The sequence below is a fragment of the Sceloporus occidentalis genome, unplaced genomic scaffold (assembly GCF_023333645.1).
Source record: "Sceloporus occidentalis isolate IW3139 unplaced genomic scaffold, rSceOcc1.0.p SCAF_6, whole genome shotgun sequence".
Taxonomy (NCBI): domain Eukaryota; kingdom Metazoa; phylum Chordata; class Lepidosauria; order Squamata; family Phrynosomatidae; genus Sceloporus; species Sceloporus occidentalis.
The window spans coordinates 81,880,992-81,903,382 of record NW_028316986.1 but is presented as its reverse complement, the minus strand read 5'-3'; the positions used below and the strand labels follow the sequence as shown (position 1 = coordinate 81,903,382).

At 43.0% G+C, this 22,391-nt stretch overlaps 1 protein-coding gene across 1 annotated transcript in view; it reads left to right on the top strand.

The window, feature by feature from the left end:
- Positions 1 to 684: 684 nt before the first annotated feature.
- The window catches only part of PLEKHG1 (pleckstrin homology and RhoGEF domain containing G1), a 166,930-nt gene continuing 145,223 nt past the window's right edge, over positions 685 to 22,391 (top strand). Inside the window, exon 1 of the mRNA XM_089530196.1 lies at positions 685 to 771. The gene's annotated coding sequence lies outside the window, so the exon portion shown is untranslated. The remainder of the gene's footprint in view (positions 772 to 22,391) is intronic.

The window sequence follows — 22,391 nt, the reverse complement described above, 5'->3', positions numbered from 1 at the left end:
GAGTTCCCTAGCAGTCAGCCCGGGCAGTTAAAGCGGCCTCGAACCGCTGTGTTTTGGACCCAAATTCCCTAGAGGCAAACATTTGTTTTCCACCACTCCTCAGGCAAGTCCAACAAAGGCTGCATCCGCACTGCAGAAATAATGCGGTTTGAGACTGCTTTAACTGCCATGGGTCCATGCTAGGTAAGTCTTATTTTCTTATACCCCGCCTTTCCCCCAACATAGGGACTCAAGGTGGCGAACGACAAGTATAAAACAGGGCAAGAATATTAAAATAGATAAATATAATATCTATAACATTAGACAACATTCCAAACCCAGCCCTTTTCAGAAGGTGCTTCCCAGAAGGGCCTAGGCAGTGAAAGCGGCCTGGAAGCGGAGTCTTCCTGCAGTGCAGATGCCTAGTGACCAGGGCTTCCTCTTGCAGGGCGGGGGAGGAGAGAGACAGACGGGGAGGGGGAGCTTTCCAAGGGGCTGCCGCCTCCTCCTCCTCCTCTTTCTCCCCTGGAGAGACTGAGGAGGAAGGAAGAAGAGGAGGAGAGAGGAGGCTCGGGCTCCTCCAGAGGAAGAAAGCATCCCAAGAAGAAGGACTCCAACTCCGAGGCGCCTCCTCCGTCTGCTGCTTGCTTTGTCCCTCAGAGCTGGAGCCTCCCTGCCCTGCTTGCCTCCTTGAGCCGCCTTCCCTCCGGGGGCCAGGCGTCCTCCTTCTCTCCGGGAGGAATTCCCAAATGTCCTCCACTTGGAGCAGGACTAAGAAGCATTTCTCTTGAGGTGAGTCTGTTTAACCTGTTGTTTGCTCATGCCCTCCATTTTTTTCCTGAAAAGTCTTCCATTTGGCTGGTCCTCCTTCTTCCAGGACCTGTCCTCCATTTCAACCTCTTTCTCTCCAGGAGGAATTCCAGAATGCCCTCCATTTGGAGAAGGACTAAGATGCATGCACTGATGTTCCTAGGAGTGATTGTAAGTTTTCCTGGGTCAGAGCCTCCATGCTTTTTAAAGGTCCTCCATTTTGCAGTGCCTGGTCTCCTTTGGCAGTGAAGACCAGGGGTCCTCCTTTCTCCAGGACATGTCCTCCATTTCAGCCTCCTGCTGACGAGGAAGAATTCCCAAATACCCTCCATTTGGAGCAGGACTGAGAAGCATGGATTTATAGTGCTAGGAGTCTTTTGAGCTTTTCTTGGGTCGTGCCTTCCCTTTTTTTCCTGGAATGGTCCTCCATTTTGCAGTGCCTTGTCCTCCTTGGTAGCTAGGACATCTGGTCACCCTGTCTCTGGGTTTCCTCGTGCAATATGTGTCTGTCTCTGGCTTCCACTCCACCAAATGCATCTCAGGAAGGAGACTGGAGTCTAGGAAAGCTCATGCTGCCAACTTCTTTCCTTCAGTTAGTCTCAAAGATATAAGTACTGGGCTCTAATTTACTTGGTTATAGCCATGGGAGGGGGGCTGAAAGTAGGTGTTGGAATAATGGTAACATCTAGTAAGGATTTATTATCTATATATTTATGTCCATATGCATTATGGACCATAACACTTATAAATAAAGCATTAAAAAACACAAGCCATGCTCCAAATGGAGGACATTTGGGAATTCCTGGACAGCAGGAGGTTGAAATGGAGGGCATGTCCTGGAAAAGGAGGCTCTTTGGTCACTCTGTTCAGGTAGCCCTTGTTTGGTTTTGTACCCCAGGACCAGCATGGAGCCATTCCTCAAAAGCTTGCCAGGTTGTTCTTGATCAGCTTCATGGGTGGGGGAGCTTCTCCACTCAAGGGGTGGGGGAGCACTAAAAGGAGAAAGCACCCCCCACCCATGAAAAAGCATGCCCAAAGTGTAGGCAGGAGCAAGAACAAACAAAAGGGAGTGAGCTGGGCACAGAAAGGACCCACAGTCCCCTTATCTCTTGTTACCTGAAGAGACTTGGCAACCAGTGCTATAGAGCAGAGGCGATCCTTTCAAGATTTTGTAGTGCTGTGCAGGTGTGCTTAAAAGGTAGGAAGTCTGATATTTACTCCCCTGCATTGGTGAAAGATGAGTACGTATGTGTGCGTGTGTGCGTGCATGCATGCACCTGTGGACTCATGGTGCCTCCATTCATTTCATAAGGTTTTCACAGGCAAGGAGTACTCAGAAGTGGTTTTTCCAGTTCCTTCCTCTGAAATATATCCCACAACACCTGGTGTTCATTAACAGTTTCCCATCCAAGTATTAACCAGGGTAAACTCTGCTTAGCTTACAAGATCAGATGGGATCTGGTGCCTTTTTCGTATTAGACCTTAGTGCAGGGATGCAGCAGGTGTGTGTGTGTGTGTGTGCCTTCAAGTCACCTGTTGACCTAGGGTGATTCCATGAATTCGAGTGTTTTCTTAGGCAAGGAATACTCAGATATGGTTTTGCCAATTTCCAGTGATTTAAATCCAGTTGTTATTTGCATCTACAGTCACCCCTCTTTTTTTGCAGGGGATCTGTTCTGGATCCCTGCAAAAACAAAAAAGCTGATATTCAAGCTCCATTGGCTTGAATGGCCTTGCGTGGCCCATTTCCCCCCTCCATTTGCAGTCCATGAACAGCCGAGGGACACGGACTCCAAGTCCATGAAAATGGAGTGGCGACTGTACAGTCATCCCATTCAATCAATTGAACATATGTTGACTTACCAAGTTGCCATTTTTTTTCAGTGGATCTGCTCTGTTTGTAACTAATAAATGGGTTTAGGCCAATGTACTTTATCTATGCTTACCCCTCCTTTTTTGCATTTGAATTTGCTTATGCACTCAGCTGTATGTGAATATTGTGAGAGTGTCTTACACATATCTGTGCATGCATAGCAAACCTACACTTGCCTGCCAAGGCCTAGAGTGAGCACACACAGGTTAAACACACAGGAATACATTCTGAACAAATGAGCCTTACACCAACTTTTATACATCGAACTTTACATATATGGAGTAGCTATAAAAAGGAGAATACTAAAAGTTTGTAAAGTCATACTTTTAAAATCAGGCAAATGTATTTTTAATGGCTATTCTCTTGAGTAGGTACTTATTACAGTGACCCCATTGTTACAAGGCTCTGCCTCTAAGTGGTGGTATGGGACTTTGTTCAGTGTCTGGCATCTACACTAGGAAACATGCTGCTTCTTAAGCAATGTGAGTTATCCCTTTTAAAGTATTGATCAAAGTGATACTTGGACTGCTTCTGTGGTTTCTGTCTCCCTGAACTTACAGCTAGTAAATGTTTCTCCAGAAGTTTTTAGCTTTACAGTGTTAGGAACTGTCATAAGAGACTGAATAATCTGCCCTCAGTTGGTTATCTGAGCAACACTGAGCAATAGCATAACTTATTTTCTCAGTCTTGTAACATCTTCTGCATGAGTTAATTGTTTAACTCATGTTGTTTTCATGATAACTCTGCTGTAGTTACCTAAATAAGTACAAGAGCAGTTATGTATGCATAAGACCAATGATGCAATTAAAACTCTTCCTACTCTTGACTACAAAGCCAGTTTGGGATCTTGTTCAATAACATTTGGGGGAATATTCTTTTCTCTCTCTACATAAGTCAGCATGAGAAATATTGACCCAGTAGATGTTGTTGGGCTTTAAGTCCTATCATCCCATGCCATCATAGCCAATGGTAAAGGATAAAAAGGAGAGGCAGGTAAGAAATAACAACAACAGTCAAAATAATAATACTGAAAGTATGTAAACTAATAATAATAATAATAATGATAATAATAATAAGAGTTGCAATCTAGCAAAATTTGGAGGATAGCACATTAGATAGCATATCATAAAGTGAAGGTGGCATATTAAATGCTGCTCCAAAATTACATCCAATGTCTTGTGTTGTTACCGTATATACTCTACTATAAGTCGACCTCATGTATAAGTCAAGGGCATGTTTTAGAGCCAAAATTATGGATTTTGATCTGACCCATGGAAAAGTCGGGGGTAATACTTAGGGGCGTGTAACATAGGATCTAAAGGATAAAGCAAAGGAAAACGGTGCCAAAGAACTTAGAAAATTCCAACAGATAAAATTGTTCGTGTTCATACTAAAGACTGGATGGATGAGAAAGTAAAGGTGGATCAGTGCTTCCAGGGCAAATTACACTGTTGCCTTTCACCAGGAGAGGGTTTCTTTTTTAAAATAAGAATTAAAGTACAGCACTTGTATTGATCCGTGGATAAGTCGACTCTGTTTTTTGCGGTTAATTTTTAGACTAAAAATTTTAGACTTATACATGAGTATATACAGTATTTGCCACAAACATGCACTGGATGTTAAAGAAGAGCAATGCAGCCATCACTATCTCATTTTGCAATAGGCACACTTTCTAGTTTGTGTTAGATGGATCATGTCACTTTTTCATAAGAAATACTTTTGTGCTTTTACAGTGGTGTAAAGATGAGTAACCAAGCAGTTGCTTAAAAGATAAATAGTTTTCATCTCTTGGAGGTTCAGAGGAGATAAAAGCAGAACATGTTGAAATGCTGACTAACATCAGTTCGACTGTCAAATTGCTGTTAAAGGCTCTGGTGATGTTAATAAGATGATAGATCATTTCCTAAAGAGATCCTCCATTCAAGTGGTCATTTATTTCATTCAAATGAAACGATTGTTTCATTCAGATGAAATGAATGCCTAGGACAAGTTATGCCAGAATTACAATGCTTAAAACAACTGGTAGCATACTCCCTGGAATTATACCTCAGTGATAAAATGCATTGTTATACTCAATTTAGTATGCACACATGGCCCCTTTGCAAAAAGAAAAAGAAAAAAAAGAAAAATAGTCTTTCTAGGAGTTTTCAGAAGTTATGTTCTTTCTGGACTTCATCTTGTTAAGTTGCCAAACGTTTAAGTAAATATTTTACTTTTTCCGGCTTGAATCCTATTGGTAGTCCTGGAAGGTGTAGATCAGTTGAATCAATGGGATTTTTATAAGCACTGGTTCAGTTTAACAACTGACTCAATGCATCTACTGTAGTTGGGACTATCCATTGGATTTGGGCCCTTTTCTATAACACTTATTATGAATGGCAATACTGATAATTTATACAATACTTACTATAACAGATTGCTGCAAAAACAAGACTGGTAGCACTTGTAATCTGATGATGTCATCTGGTGATGCATGCACTTCCCTTAGTTTCTGGCACCTGTAGACTTGGGGCTCCTTCAGGATGTGACACCATAACATGGAAAAAGGGAGTAATGGAGAGTGGACACACCTAATTCTTGCCCTTCTGATGAACTGCCATGGGGGCAAATATATGTGTATCTCTCTGTGAAACAGGTGTCGCGTATGAAGCAGCCAGAGGTCTCATTATGGGAATAACACATTGATGTGCTGAGTCAATGTAGCAGACTGTTCACTGAGCTGAGATATGTTTGGCCCTTGGTTCAAATGGCATCTCATCTATGCACACAGGCAAGCTGCAGTATTTTAGCTTCAACCCCACCAGTAATCAAAGGATAATTACATGGATCTTTTTTTCCATGTGTATTGTATTATTATTATTATTATTATTATTATTATTATTATTATAGTGGCAAATTGCAGTTAAATATATATCCAGGCCCAAACAAACTTTGAAAATCAGTGTGATGTAATGGTGTGGTGTTGGACCATGACTCTGGAGAATAGGGTTCAAATCCCCACCTGACCACGGAAACTCACTGGGCGACCTTGGGCAAGTCTCTGCCTCAGAGAAAGGCAAGAGCAAACCTCCTTTGAACAAATTCTTCCAAGAAAAGTCCATGATACACTCTCCTTAGTGTTGTCATAAGTTGAAAACAACTTGAAGACACACAACAACAAACTTTAGGCGTGTTACAGACGACCCAGAAGGGGCCGTCTTGCGCCGCCGCCAGTTGCAGCGTCCGGGAACCGCAGCAGCCAAACGGCGCGGTTACCGGATGCTGCCAAGAAGGAGCGCGAAAATCGCGCTCCTTCTTGCTCCCTGGAAGAGACACCGCGAGGCGCTAGTTGCACACTCACGGCGTCATTTCTGGGGCGTGACGTGCGGACGCAGAGCATCCGTTACGTCAAGATGGCGGCGGCCGTGTGGAACGGCCGCCACCATTTGTTACAGACAGAGTCCGTAACAGGAGTAGGGGCGTCTAGAAGAGACACCCCCTTTTTTAAACTGGGACGTCCTGAGGACGTCCCAAATGGCGGTATGTAACCCACCCTAGTCTTTATTTGTTCTCTTCCCTTTAGTATGCTGGATATCATTTGCCTTTTAGTAGTGATGTATTTCTAGATATTAGTTATCCAGGTTATTGAATCCAGTCCATGACATCTGACATTCATTTCAAGAGTATCCCTTCTACTGCCAAATCCTTGTATAAGAGCTCATCATAATACCATAAAAGTGTGTATGAGGCCTCCAACTGTGTTATGCGTCCAGGTTAACCATCCTGACTGGTACCGTCCACCATCTATGTTGTAGCTGACAAATGTGCACTGGTTCTTGCTTGGTTGGCCCTGAGATATTGTACGTACTGAGTATTTTGTAGGTGGTACCAGCGTATGAACAAAAGGGACCAATGGCAAGTCAGACATATAGTTCATATTCGCTCTCCTACCCATTTGCTGGATCATAGTGGTTATGGGGAGGAGGGGGAGGCAGATATCACTTCTGTGATTTCATCAGTGCAAGTTTGCATCAGCTACTGATGCAGATTGCAACTATTTCACACTCTTGTTGTATTTATAGTTGCTGTGGCAATGTATCACTTGGTGGTCACACTTCTGGTAAAGAGCCTCCGAATTTAGTAAGGCAGGTCCTCAGCAAACATGCACTGACTACTACCACGGTAGTACCTGGAAGCCTGACTGGTTTGCATGGCAGAACCTGGCAGAGGCTCCAACAGTAGCTGCTGGTGACTTGGAAAGGATCCTGGCTTTCAGCTCTCCCTTGTAGCTTCCTTTTTAGAGGGAAGATAAATTGTACAGTACTGTATTTCATCTTTCCGCTCTCTGCCTCTGGTCCTCATTTTTTTGCCAGCCTGTTATCTTACCTTCCAGTGAGTTCAAACCCGTGGTTGCAAAGTCCTTCCTTTTAAGGGAAGGTTGGGGAAGCCGGACTCTTCTCCTACTCCTGTTGGGGCCCACTGGGTGACCTTGGGCAAGTCACAGTCTCTCAGCCTCAGAGGAAGGCAATGGGAAACCTCTTCTAAACAAACCTTTCCAAGAAAACCTCATGATAAGTTTGCCTTAAGGATGGCATAACCTGGAAACGACTGGAAGGCATACAACTGCAAAAAAATTACAGTTCCCAGAATCCTATAGCAAAGGGCGGGATTTGTGTCCAGGAGGCCTGCAGATACTGTGTCCTAACCCCACCCACAGGCCGTCACAAAATGCCAGTCTATATAGCCCCTTATCTCCAAATAGTCTGGATGAAATTTGAATTACATGTTGCTTATCTATTTAGGCAAGAAGTAGTGAGTTCAGCATGCTCCTTTCCCATAATCTGTTCCCATTCCTAGAGAGCAAAGGAGGTTGCAGAAGAAAGTAGAATAGCACCATGTTGTAAATGTGAACTCTTATCCATGAATGGTAGGGCATTCATTAAATGAAGATGAGTTAGGATTCAAGCCACTATCTGTCAACAAGGAAAGAGTCTAAGCAGAGCACTGATGATGAAATCAGCACCTAATTACTACAGGGCTCTTTGTTCACAGCTTATAACCATCATAAATATAAATTAATATTTATAAAGGTGGCAAACATCAAAAAAATATAATGAGAGGGTAGGATTTTACAATGAAATACCAGAAGTGTTATAAGATGTCATCTTCTTACATCTGTCCTTTTTCAGAATGAGCACCTTTTACTGATTAAGACTTGTGGTTCAAATTTCCACAACTGTTTGTGGTCCTGGTTTCTGGCTAAATTTATGATGGAATCCTGTTTGCTTGTAGTAAAGTTAAATCTGGAAATAGTAGCTATGGACTATGTATGCAATTGTGGTTGAAAATGAGGAATATACGGCTGCCTTTGAAGTACATGATTTACCTTTGTAATTATTCTTCCATCCAATAGATGTAAATTTAGATAGCATTACACATTTAGCCACCTTGACTGGTAACAAACTATTTCAGTATTTTTAGATAGTCAAAAATATAGTATTTTCTAGAAGTGTAGATAGCATCAGGTTGTAAGTTGCAGTATGTATTTATATTCTTTTATTTTATTGATGCCTATCACATTTTTCCAAGCTGGAATTGTATATGGAAAATCAAATCATTGTCTTATTTTAGGAGCTGGTTTGTGCAACCATGGGTTTATTTTCAATTCCTGGTAGCTGTCTCTTTGCCAGCTGAGATTTGCAAAGCAGAAACAGCAAAGCAGCTGTCATAGTGTTTCACACACACCCCCCCCCCCACACACAAATATGAACATAATACTAAAACTTGATGGGTATCATAAAGTCCATATTCTATCAGAGTTCAGTTCAGCACCAAACAAAAGCCTAAAAATGTGGTTACCTGTAATCTTTTTATGGACTTGCCTTGAACCAAAAGAAAAGATTCAGAAATGCACATGGCACATTCTTTTGGAGTACATAACTACAGTCTGACTAATTTGGAATATGATTGGGAGACATTGGTTTATACAGTCTATAATCTGACTATTAATATGTACTTAGTGTTATGGAAATGAATTCTAACAGCCTCCTTCCAATGGGCTAAGTTTCTACATAAGGGAATTATTCATGTGAAAGAGAAATCTGGTGCATATGACCACTTTCATAGTGTACATTTTGAGTGGTACTGCAGCTGTTAGTAGGATGCAACTTGTACCTTTTCTGAATTTGCAGATTGTCTGCTGTCTAGTTTTGACTCCTTAAGTATTACAAGTGGCATATTTTTTAATCTGGGAAACATTAAGAAGGGCTATGCTGGATTAGACCAAAGGCTTACTTTTCAAAATGTTTGTGATGATCTATAAAGCCCTATATGGCTTAAGTCCAGGCTATTTGAAGGACTGTATTTCTTTATACGAGCCTGTTAGAGGTCTAAGATCTTCTAGAGAGGTCCTTCTTTCTGTCCCACCACCATCTCAGACTTGTTTGGTGGGAACAAGTCAATAGACTTAATAGTGCAAATTTATTTTTATATTAAATTTTATGAGGATGTTCTTCAGGTTGCCTTTTGAAATGATAATTGATTTAGTGTTCTTTTTTAAGGTTTACTCCAATTTTTAATATTAGCAGTTCATGATTTGTGCATGGCCTTGTTTTTGCAGAGAGAATGAAGTTTGTTACATGATTAGAAAATTAAGAAATGGGTGATAGAACTGTACAGGTGGTGTTATTGGTTATGAAGCCAACTTACAGCACAGTAAGATACTTGCACTATCCAAGGTTTCATGTTAATGATCTTTCTGAGCCCTTGCTACTTGACACTCTTAACCTTTGCTTCTTGAACTATGAGCCTTTTCCTTGGAAGCAGAGAGCTTGGGTTCCCCTGAGTGCAGCAAAGGATGAGACCTTGTTCCACATCCCCTGTGTCCCATTCTAAACAATAACATAATACTGAATCCTGTGAGCCATGCTTTCCTGGCATGGTTTAAAGCAAGTTCTTGATTGCTGTACCCATTAGCTGCAGTTTTCAGTTAATGCCAACAGAAAATGAATGCCATAAGCTCTATGGTCAAGATCTTTTTTTGGTCCACCTTTAATTCATAGCAAAATCATCAATTAATATTTTTTTGGTAAACAGCAAGACAGTTTTGTATTACAGACCTTCTAGAAGATCTTTCTTCACGTATCTGGTAGGCACTAAGCACTGTAGTAGTTTTATATTGGTGGCTTATAGCCAGAAACTATCTGGGAATGTGAGCTAATATGTTAGTGTGATATACTGAGATCACATCTGTTGAGAATGGATTTAGATTCAGGAAATAATTATAAATTGGCTGTGATTCAGAAAATTTGGGATGGATTTGTGGAGCTCTTGGATTGTTACTTTCTAGGCTATGAAATGAAAAAAAGTTATGGTAATCAGGGATCCAATTATTTTTGATATTATTTATTTATTTATTTATTTTTACAATACACGGTACCTTTTGGCATCCACATTTTTGATCCCCATGGTTACAAGAGGCTGAGCACAATGTATACCTTTGAACAACCTTAGGGTCACCATAAATTGGAAATGAAAGCACACAATAACAACACTTGAGTGTTATCACCTAGCCTTCTCCTAACTGAGGGCCAAAACAGACTGACATAAAAATTGGCTTCCAGCTGGCTTGGGAGCATGGCAGTTCAAACCCCCAAGACACCCAGAAGCCACTTCAAGCCACTCAACCATTTGCACAGGGGCCGCACACCACTGGAGCATCTTAAAGCTGGCTTCCTGCTGCAGCGGGGTGCAAAAGCTGGCTTTTTGCCAGATCAAAAAGGAATGGCTATTTTTTGGCTGGCAAAAAGGCAGATTGGGGTCACAACATGTGGTTGCCATGGCCCCAATCCAGCTTTGTCAGGGGCAGTTTGAGGCCACCTCTTCAGGGCGGTGTGTTTTACCCCTTATTTTTGAACACTCTGACTTTCAGTTCTTTAAACTGAAATAAAAATCACTAGTATGGGGTTTGTGTTGTATTTTAAATGACAGTATTGGTCTTCAAGTGGCTAAGATGCTGACTCTGATAACCACAAAGTTGGCAGATTGGCAGTTCAAGACCAAAGTGCCATGTGACGGGGTGAGCTCCGGTCACTAGTCCTGGCTTCTGCCAACCTAGCAGTTCGAAAGCATGTACTGTAAAAGTGCAAGTAGATAAATAGGTACCACTTTGGTGGGAAGGTAACAGTGTTCTGTGCACCTCAGCATTTAGTCATGCTGACCACATAACAACAGAGCCATCTTTAACAACGCTGGCTACCTTGGCTTAGTAATAGAGATGAGCACCATCCCTGCAGTCAGACAAAATTAGAAAATCGTGTCAAAAGGGAAACCTTTACCTTTACCTATTGGTCTTCATATATGATGTACTGCCAAATACTGCCAGTTCCAGCACTATTAATACTATTTGTAAAATGCATGCATTTTAAGTTGTAAATATAAATTATATCCTGGTGATTTTTTTTGGACATGTTGCCTTAGCTTCTCTATAGAATCACATACAATATAAATTCTTAAGCTATTTGTCTCTTTTATATAGGGCATTCCAATATACCACAAAGTATGTAGAGCCTAAATACCTTGAGGGCTCCAGATCCCATCAGGTCAGTCCTCATTAGTACTTGAATGGGAGACCATGAATGAATACCAAGTGCAGTATACCCTGGAGTATTCCTTGCCTAAGAAAAGTCTATGGCCTGTTACAGACTGCCAAAATAAAGCTGCTTGGGGTCTCTTTGGAGGTATGCTGCTTAAATGATGCATGCATCCTAAGAATCTGGAAGCTGCACCAAAGCTGCACTCCAGTGCTTAGGAATGGAGTGTGGCTTTGGTGCGACCTCTGGACTCTTAGGACCCATGCATCATTTGAATAGCATACCTCCAAAGTGACCCGAAGCAGCTTTATTTTGGCAGTCTGTAACAGGCCTATGAAATTCATGGGGTCACCATAAGTAAACAGACAACTTGGAGGCACAAGCACATGCATTGCCTGAATGAATTGTGCGTATTGAACAAAATGATATACTTTTGTTGTAGTCAGATGTTTCTTGTCAATATGAGAAATGTTTTTAATACTGGCAAAGAACATGTGGCAAGTGGTGGGGTGGGATTAAAAGTACAGTTCCCAGTCAAATATGTACAAAGAGAAAAAGATGCTCCTTCAGGTATCTTTCAAGTATTGAAGTCCCAAACTGTTTACAGCTTTAAATGTCATTATCAGCTCCTTGAATTCAGACTGGAAGTGAAGTTCCTTTAAGAGCAGTGTTACATATTATCTATATACTCCTCCAATCAACAATCTTGCTATTGCTTTTTACACTAACAACATCTTGCGAGTCATCTTCAAGGGCAACCACACACAGAGTAGATTACAGAAATCTAATCCAGAAAGTTACCAGGGGACTACCCTACTTAAGTTATCTCTGTCCAGGAAAGGCTGTAGCTGATGGGTCAGTCAGAGCTGATGCCAAGCAGTCTGAGCTATATCTCCAGTGCCTCCACTGACAGACTGTTCAGTGACAGAAATGGTACTAGGAATACTCCAAACTATGCTCCTGCTCTTTCGTGAGAAGTGCAGCCCCATACAGGGCAGATTCCTTACCCAGTTCTCAGGCTCAAAAAATACCAACCCACAAAGCTTTAAACATATAGGGATTCAGCTTCAGTTCATTGGCTTTCATCCAACCTATTACAGCTTCCAGGCATAGGTCCAGCACGTTCAGAGCCTTGGCCAACATCAACAACAAGGAGAAGTAGAGCTGGGTGTCATCAGCCTAGTAATGGCACTCCACCCCAAACACTACACAATTTAGCATGATTCTGCTTTAACTGCCATGGTTGCAATCTGTGAAATCCTTGGGTCTGTAGTTTGGTCTGAAGCACTAGACAGATTCTCTGGCTGGGAATTATAAATACTTTTCCTTAGACTGCAAATCACAGGATTCCATATGATGGAGCTATGGCAGTTAAAGTGGAATGACGGTGTTATAATTGTGTAGTCTGAAAGGGCCCCAGAAAGAAGGGAATATTTAAATTAGTGGGGTATTTTTTTGTTTTTGTTTTTTTGGCTTGCTTGTGGAGGGCCAAGCCAAATACACTGGAATGATCAGTAGAGCCTCTGTTTGTTCTGACAAATGAATGCCCATCTGGGACCACCTTCCTAGTCTGAAAACCTGGTAATGAGTAGGAGTCTGCTGTTATGTTCCTGCCTAGCAGAATGCCTGTAGCATTTTGCCATACAGGAAATCAGTTGCAGCTGTATGCAAGCAATTTCTGCTCCAAGTATATGAATCCACTTTTTAGAAAAATATTTTTTTCTCCCTTAGCCGGGGTCTCACCTTGAATTGGAAAACATAGAGTAAGAATGCTATTGATTTAGGTTTTGTTTTGTTTTTATTTGTTTTTTTTAAAAAACCTGCTCTCTTGAGAAAAAATGGTGTTGCAGAGTCCTCATGACATATGAACCCAGAAAACAGGAATGTCTATTATAAATATGTCTTACCTTAGAAAGCAACCACTTGTAATGGAGAAAGATCTCTGTATGCTTTTATCCAGGACTCTTCTTTGATGTTTACCAAAAGTAAACATAGATAAACAGAGTAGTTTTACTAAACTATGATTGAAGCAATACATCTAAACTACCTAAATTCCCTCATCTTCCTTTGACATGGCCACAAGAAGGTGTATGGAAAAAAATACTTTTCTTGTTGATTAATCAGAGCTGGTCCTACTCTCTGAACATCATGAAAGTGTAGTTAATCACAACTGTGGGTAGTGGCAACAAGCCATCTCTGAACCGTTAAGCTGGCTTGTTTGTATGAAGCACAGTTATGGATTAGGATGGCATGTTTAGCCCTTTGTTTATAAGTTGGTACACACAATGATAAAAACAAGCTGAACACAGTTGTGGAATTTGTAATTCCTTTTTTGAACATCCATTGTTAGTCTTTGAATAACATTTGGCCACTGAAGACTTGAATGCAGCATGTATATTTTGGCAACATCCTAAACCCGGAAAAAGCTTGTTACACTTGCTCTTTTTTAGTGGACTATAGACATTTTCCTGTCACTCATGCTTTCATACTTTCTTTTTACTGAATCTGTTTTATACTCTAAAGGCTTCAGATCCTGCCTGATCTTGGAAGCCAGCTCTGGTTAGCAGTTGAATGGGATATGACCAAAAAATGCCAGATGCTGTAGGCTATATTTCAGAGAAAGGAACTGGCAAAACCACCTTTGAATATCCCTTGCCTAAGAAAACCTAATAAAATTCATGGGGTTCCCATAAGTCAGCAGGCAACATGAAGGCACATACACACACATAATAACATACAAAGCCAAAAATATTTGCATACAGAGTAAACTGAAGGATAGTAAAGCATAAATGCCTTAGATTTAATGGATTTATATATATGAGGTTGGCAACCTTCTCCAAAAGATCAATTAGACAATAATCAGGTTTTCTGCAATTTTAAAACCTACCACAGTATGGAATAAGGTGATCTTCCATTATTTTGTCTTATTTCCCATTACCAAGAAAAATTAAATTCTCCACATTTTGAACAAGTTACTTATTCAAACTATATGTCCTTTTCAGTGTCACTAACCATTGGTAGAGTATTTTCCGAATATTTTCTACTACATTCAGTGCTGCCAAGATGCCTGAGATATATTTTCATTCCTATTGTCAAATATCTTGTGATATGAGGATTTTTGTGTGGAAAGTTTGTGATTCTCATCCAGTTCTACTGCTGAAAACAAATGCTTGGGCATAAAATTCTTGAATCCTGTGTGTTTTTAACACTTGCCTCTAGTTTTCTAGATATCAGGATTCCAGTAAAAACAAGTAGATTCTGCAAGCTATTTCAATTTCAAACTATGGTTTGTTTAAACAAGCCAAGATCTGTTTGGATATTAGCTGCTTAGTTTAAAAGCTGCTGAGGCTTACTGCTGTTTGTGTACATGAAGGGTGGGAATCCTGCAGCCTCCCAAATGTTACTGGGCCAACTCCAAACATTCCTCACAATTAATAATACTGGTTAGGCCCCTGGAAGTTGCAGTCCAACAAAAGCTGGTTGTTCATATAATTTACACCCCTTAGGTATATAATACTAAAACAGGGTTTAGGATGGCTTCCATAGCTGGGCCTTTGTGTGGCTGTAATGATGAATTTGTAAGCAGTAGTTGAGGGAATCTTTTGCCATTGTAGCCATTGCTGTATTGTGATCAGAGTCCAGGACTGGAGAAAGAGATTCCTCAACCAAAGACGCAGATTTATAATGATGGGATTGAATTGGTCTGTCAACAGTTTGTAAAGTTCTACAGAGTGAAAATGGGACTTTAGCAGAATCCTAACACCAACATGTCAGTTTAGCACAGAGACAGGAAAGTTAGGTGGAAATGACTGTTACTCTATATTTTAAAACTATTTTAAAATTAATTACATTTATGTTGAAAAGGGGATGCTTATTTTAATTCTGTTAATTCTAACTTATTGTTCAAACTTATGTTACATTACTGTATTAATGATCTTACCTGAATGCAGGTGAAAAAATACAGTTCATGATTTCACTGATCCAATGCCCATTCACTCTTCCTCCCTTTGCTTTCTCTATCTCTTTATGTCTCTCTTCCTATACCCACCCTCTCTTTCATGTTAGACTTACATACACTCGCTTCAATCCACCCCCTCTGCAACTTCATTTCCCACAGATGGCCCTACATCATAAAGCAGAACATCGCAGGCTTCCTCTTCCTCCTCCTCCCTGCCCTCTGTTCTTTGCTGCTCTTCTATCGCACTTGTCTTCCATAGCCACCACCCATCATGGAGTGAAAAACCTGGATGAAGAGGAAAGGCATGATGGGGGGGGGGGGGAGGAAGGTCAACATAGCCAGTATAACACCACCCTCACATGTCAATCACCTGAAAATGCCCTCCACATTACACAATATAATGGCCTGTTACAGACAGCCAAAATAAAGCTGCTTCAAGTCACAGTGGAGGTATGGTTATTCAATGATGCATGCGTCCTAAGAGTCCAGAAGTCACACCAAAGCCATGCTCCAGCCCTAAGGACTGGAGCGTGGCTTTGGTGTGGCTTCTGGACTCTTAGGACGCATGCATCATTGAAACACCATACCTCCTCCACTGTGACTCGAAGCAGCTTTATTTTGGCTGTCTGTAACAGGCCATTGTGTAAAATAAAAGCTTTTTTACTGTCCAACTTAAATTATTTTTTCAAAAATCTAATTTAACATAATTAGTATTAATTGCAGAGATAGGTTGGAGGAACAAAAAGTGGTGAAAGAAGAAGGAGGTACTGAGATGAAAAGAAAGATCTGTAGAACATAAATATTGTTAGCAAGGAAGTATTTAATAAGAATTACATTACTCAAAGGAGAAAAAGCAGAAGATGTCATAATTACTTTCCTTCATGAAATTAAGGCAACATTTCTTGGATAGTACGTTCATTCTGTCATAGTAATCTCAATCTGTCTTTACTGTGACCATTTTACAACTACTCCACTGGAAACCTCCTAAGCATGAGCCTCCTCTTTTTTTTGTTTTCTAGCCTTGGAGCTTTTCCTGCTTTTCTGTGATTACTGAGGCTTATTTTTTTTTTAAAAAAAGTTCTGTTAAACTTAGGCCCTGTACAGATGGGCCATTTTGTATGTACTCCGTACGTACTAGGGTTGCCAGGGGGCATCTCTTTTAGACCCCCGCAACCCTAGTACGTACGGAGTACATACAAAATGGCGGCGCCCTGTTCAAACGGGCACCACCATTTTGATGTAATGGCTGCATCGTGTCCAAATGGCGCACTGCATCATGGCGCTGCTGTAGGGCGCTTGTGGCGCACTTTCAGTGGCGCCAGAAGGAGCTCCATTCGCCGTGCGCATCGCTGGCACGGTCTTTAAATGGCAGCGCCAGCGATACAAAGAGAAAGGGGTGGCCCCTTTCTCCCTTTCCCTGCCGCTGTTGGGGTGTCCTTGGGGCATGAAGCCCCAAGAACACCCCTTTCCAGGCCGCGAGGAAGCGGCGTTTTGCCGCTTCCCCGTGGCCTGGAAAAGTGGCAGATCAGGTCCTCTGGGGCTGCCGCTGTGGCAGCTGAGGCCCCGATCCATCCATCCAAAGGGGCGGTCTGTATCCTGCCTTAGTTATGCCTTGAAAATGTGCTAAGAATTAAAACAATGGGTGGTGATGCAGTGTCTGTTTAGTCTGATGTCACAATGTTTTAATAGTGAAAGTAATTAGATTTTCATCTATATTTATAGCTTGATTTACATACATCAACAGACTTTTGGTGGATTAAATTTATGTCTTCCATAGTGCCTGACGGCAATTAGTCCTAGTTGTCTGTTGGATATGGTGGATAATTAGCATTGAAATTAATCATTTCAATTTCATTGAAGTACTGAAACCATCTGCAAAAATTAAATAGTATCCAATTTGCTCTAGCCATTTTTTAACCCATTGTGTCTGCATTAAATCTTCTGCTCCTTGTTCTCTTGCTAATGGTTCCAGATGGTGAGGCTGGGGGACTGTTGCTCTCGTAAAAGAGAGCTGACATCTGGCATCCCTCAGGGCACCATTCTGTCCCCCATGCTATTTAACATTTACATGTAGCCGCTGGGACAGATCATCCGGAAACATGGAGCACGGTGTTATCAGTACGCTGATGACACCCAGATCTATCTCTCCATGTCTCTGACTGATACAGTGACCAAGGAAGGCACCTCTCCTCTGGATGCCTGTCTGGAGTCAGTAATGGGCTGGATGAGGAAAACAAACTCAAGCTGAATCCAGACAAAACAGAGGTACTCATGATAGGTGCCCCAAGCCCAGGCAGGGAAATTTGCCACCCAGTCCTGGACGGGGTCACACTTCCCCTAAAGGACAAAGTTCGCAGTTTGGGTGTACTCTTGGATTCATCTCTACAGTTCTTATCACAGGTGGATGCGATGGCCAGGAGTGCTTGGTACCAGCTTCGGCTGATACGCCAACTGCATCCCTGCCTGGACTGAAAGGACCTTGAAACAGTAGTACACGCACTGGTAACCTCTCGCTTAGATTTCTGTAATGTACATGGTGCTACCTTTGTACCAGGTTCGGAAGCTTCAGCTAGTACAAAACGCTGCAGCCAGATTGGTCGCTGGAACTTCCAGGTCAGACCATATAACACCGGTACTAAGATCTCTTCATTGGCTGACAATTAGCTTCCGGGCTCAATACAAAATGTTGGTTATCACCTATAAAGCCCTACATGGCTTGGGCCCGAGTTACTTGAGGGAGCGCCTCTCCCTACATAATCCGCCCTGCACACTCAGAACAACAGGCAAATATCTATTGGAATATTCTAGGGCAGGGTTAGGCAACCTTTTTGAGCCGGGGGCCGGGTTGCTGTCCCTCAGACAACTGGGGGGCTGAAGCGGGGGTGGGAGCTTCCACCCTCTGGGGGCGGGGCTTTCTCTGCTCCCTTTCCCGAACTCCAGCTGTCTGAGAGACAGCTAGAAGTGGGGGGGGGGATTGGGAGAGGGGGTGACAGGCGCGTGCCTGCTCCTCCTGCCCTTCCTTGGCCCCCAGATGCCTCTCAGAGAACCAGTAAGGGCCCGTGAGGGGCAGGAACAACAGGCGTGCGGCCCCTGCTCCTGTCCTCGGGGCTTTGCCAGGCCTGAGGTGTCCTCCGAAGGACACCTCAGGGCTGCCAAAGCCCCGCGGGGAGGAGGAGGCGTGTGCCTGCCCTCTCCTCGGCTCCTTCCTTCGGCCGAACGGGCTCCAAGGGGCCCTTTCGGCCGAAGGGGACGGCTGAAACCACGCTCATTGTTAAAGCAGACCCTTTAGCATTAAAAGCACTGAAAATACACAGAAATGCACTTTGGAAAGTCACACTGTCTCACCTGCAGAAAGAGTGCATGTCCCACAAACTGACATATCATCATCATCATCATCATCATCATCATCACCACTCTCATTTCAAAGCAGACCTTTTAGCATTGAAAGCACTGAAAATACACAGTAATGCACTTTGGAAAGTCACACTGTCTCACCTGCAGAAAGAGTGCATGTCCCACAAACTGACATATCATCATCATCATCATCATCATCATCATCATCACTCTCATTTCAAAGCAGACCTTTTAGCATTGAAAGCACTGAAAATACACAGAAATGCACTTTGGAAAGTCACACTGTCTCACCTGCAGAAAGAGTGCATGTCCCACAAACTGACTCATCATCATCATCATCATCATCATCACCACTCTCATTTCAAAGCAGACCTTTTAGTATTGAAAGCACTGAAAATACACAGAAATGCACTTTGGAAAGTCACACTGTCTCACCTGCAGAAAGAGTGCATGTCTTCTTCTTCCTCCTCCTCCTCCTCCTCCTTCCTTCCTCCTTCTTCCTCCTCTTCTTCCTCCTTCCTCCTCCCTCCCTCCTCCTCCTGCTCCTTCCTTCCTCCCTCCTCCTCCTCTTCCTCTTCCCCTGCGGACCCCCGCCTCCCTCTCCCCAGGCCCGCGGCCCCACTGCCTCTCCCTGCCCTCTGGGAGGGCCAAGGCTTCCCCACAGGGCGGGGGGAAGGAGCGCGCCAGCGGCCCCAGCGCTTTCCCCACCCCTCTGGGAGGGCAGAGGCCATCCCAGAGGGGTGGGAGAAGGGGAGCACCGGCGGCCCCAGCGCTTTCCCTGCCCCTCTGGGAGGGCAGAGGCCATCCCAGAAGGGCGGGGGAAGGGGAGCGCCGGCGGTCCCAGCGCTTTCCCCCGCCCCTCTGGGAGGGCAGAGGCCAACCCAGAGGGGCGGGGGAAGGGGAGCCCCGGCGCCCCCAGCGCTTTCCCCGCCCCTCTGGGAGGGCAGAGGCCATCCCAGAGGGCCGGGGAAGGAGCGCGCCGGCAGCGGCAATCGGTGGTAGGGCCGGCCTGGGGCCGCTCCTACGGTGCCCGCGGCCCGGATCCGGCCCGCGGGCCGTAGGTTGCCGACCCCTGTCCTAGGGTTAGATTGTCTGCAACTCACCAACGAGCATTTGCATCTGCTGCTCCTGCATGTTGGAATGGACTTCCTGAGGAGATTCGTCTCAGTTCTTCCTTGGATGTCTTTAAGAAAGCGTTGAAGACTCACCTATTCCGCTTGGCATATCCCCCTGATCCTTCATAGAGATAATTATCCTCCTACCCTACCATCCTCCAAAGTTATGAGTATCTGTGATGTTAATTTGTAATTATGAGATTGTAAAATGTGAGATTATGAGTTTTTAATATGTTTTTATAGGATGTTTTTATACGAGGTTTTTAGTGGAATGTTTTTATTGTATATTATGCTGTAATACGATGTGTTTACATCTGTATTCGCCTGTGAACCGCTTTGATCTCCAAGGAAAAGCAGTATAAAAATAAAGATTTATTATTATTATTATTATTATTATTAAAAGTGGTATAGAAATAAAGTTTTTATTTATTATTTATTTTATTTATTTTAAATTTCTTAGAATCATAGCTTAAGGGCCACTCAGTCCAGCCTCCTGCCATGCAGGAACACACAATCGAAGCACTCCCAGCAGATGGTCATCCACCCTATCTATAAAACCTGTAAAGAAGGTGACTGACACTTCTGAGGTACTGTGTTCCATTGTTGAACAGCTATTACCATCAAGAAGTTCTTGTTTAGCTGGAACCTCTTTTTCTGTAGCTTGAATCAATTGCTCTGTGCTCTAGTCTCTGGAGCAGCAGAAAACAAGCTTGCTCCTTCCTCAGTTTGACATCCCTTCAAATATTTTAACACAGCCATCATGTAGTCCCTTAACCTTCTCTTTTCTAAGGTAAAAACACCCAGGTCCCTAGGCCACTCCTCACAGGGCATGGTTTACAGACCTTTCACCATTTCCTCTGGACATGCTTCAGCTTGTCCACATCCTTCTTGAATTGTGGTGCCCATTATTTGGCTGATCATTTCTTAATGCTTTGCAATACCCTTAAATATTGTAACTTTGATGTAGAGGCCCATTCATGGAAATTGGGCAGTGGGAATGATGTCTGCTTGTTTTATTCTTCACCTCTGGTACCTTTTGAAAATCTGCTCCAGTGGATGAAAGGAGACCTTATGCAGTAGGGTTGCATTAAGTCAGGAGCTCCAAACCAGGACAAATTTAGGAGAAGATTTACAAATGTAGGACACAATTTTTTAAAATGGAGGACATGCCAAAAAAATAATGATTTTTTAAAAAATGTTAATATAAATGCATGTTTCTTAGACATGGTCAAAATGGAAGACACTTTGTTATTTAATAACAAAAATAAAATAAAATAACCAAGGCTGGGTTGTATATATTTAAAAATAAAATAAAATAAAATAAAATACCAAGGCTGGGTTGTATATACTTAAAAATAAAATAAAAAACCTTTCCCTCCCCCTGGCTCAGAGGCCTATCCTCCTTCTTTGCCTCCTCTTCCTCCTTTGCCGCCGCTGCCGCCTCCTCTTTCTCCTCTTCCTCCTCTTCCTCCTCCTTTGCCTCCGCCGCCTCCTCCAAGGCTCCTGACACTGGCCAATGGCAGACTGGGGCTGGAAACTAGGCCAGCCCCTGCTCGTCTGCCATTGGCCAGAAGGCTTAGGAGGCGAGTGCTGCCCCTTAAGCCCCGCACGCGAGCACGCAAAAGGGGCAAGTGCACGCTGCTGCCGGCCATGGCCCAGGCAAGTGCTGTGGGCTGCACAGCAGCTGCGCTGGGGGGGGAGGTGGAGGAGGAGCGGTGGAGGCAGAGGGCGGCGCGGCGCGGCCATGGAGGAGGAGGAGGAGGTGGGTGGCCAGCCAGCTGCGTTAGCAGCCGCGGTAATGGATGCATGACCACGGCCGGTCTGGCGGCTGGGCCCGGGACAAAGGCCCCAATTGGGGGGGGAACCGGGCCGGGGCGGGCAGGGCCCCCCCAAAAGCAGGTTTGTCCCGGGGGCCGCTGGGATATGGCATCCCTACCTCAGGGGAAAGTGCAGAGAAAGGTGTAAAAGAATCAGCAGTACAGTCAGCCCTTCTTATACATGGATTCAAGCATCCACGGTCTGTTATGCACAAGAGATCTTAGAACCAAACCCCAGCGTATAACATGAGTCCACTGTATTAGCATCTACTAAAATTTGTTTCAGAACACCTGGGGTGGGGGATGATTAGAGATTAAACTGTAAAAAGGCAGCATGAAATAAAGAATTTGTAGATACTTGATGGGAAAATAAAATATTGACTTGGATCCAGATAACCTCTTGGATGCACTAAAAGCTCCTTCCACATGCTGCCATTTATTGAGGGGAGACTGCAGGTAATTACAGTGGACCTTTGTTATACGCTGGAGTTTGGTTCCAAGATCCTTCGTGGATAACAAAATCCATGTATGCTCAAGTACTATTAAATATAATGATATAGAAAATGGTGTCTCTTATAAAAATGGAAAATCAAGGTTTGATATTTGAAATTTATACTTTTTTTGAACATTTTAAAGCCGTAGATACTTGAATCCATGTATAAAAAAATACGTGTATAAGAAGGGCCGACTTTACAATGTGGCCTATTCAGAAGTAAGTACAAATGAGCTCATTGAGGCTCATTCTCAAGTATTTTGGTATAGGATAAATGCCAAAGTGCTATGAATATTATTTTTTTCCTCCAATACGTACATCAAGGAACCCTTTAAATCTTTAACTCTTAGCTTGCCTCTTTGTTTTATTGGTATAATTCTAGCTTCTTACTGTGGAAGTAACTGAATAATCTGTTGCATTAT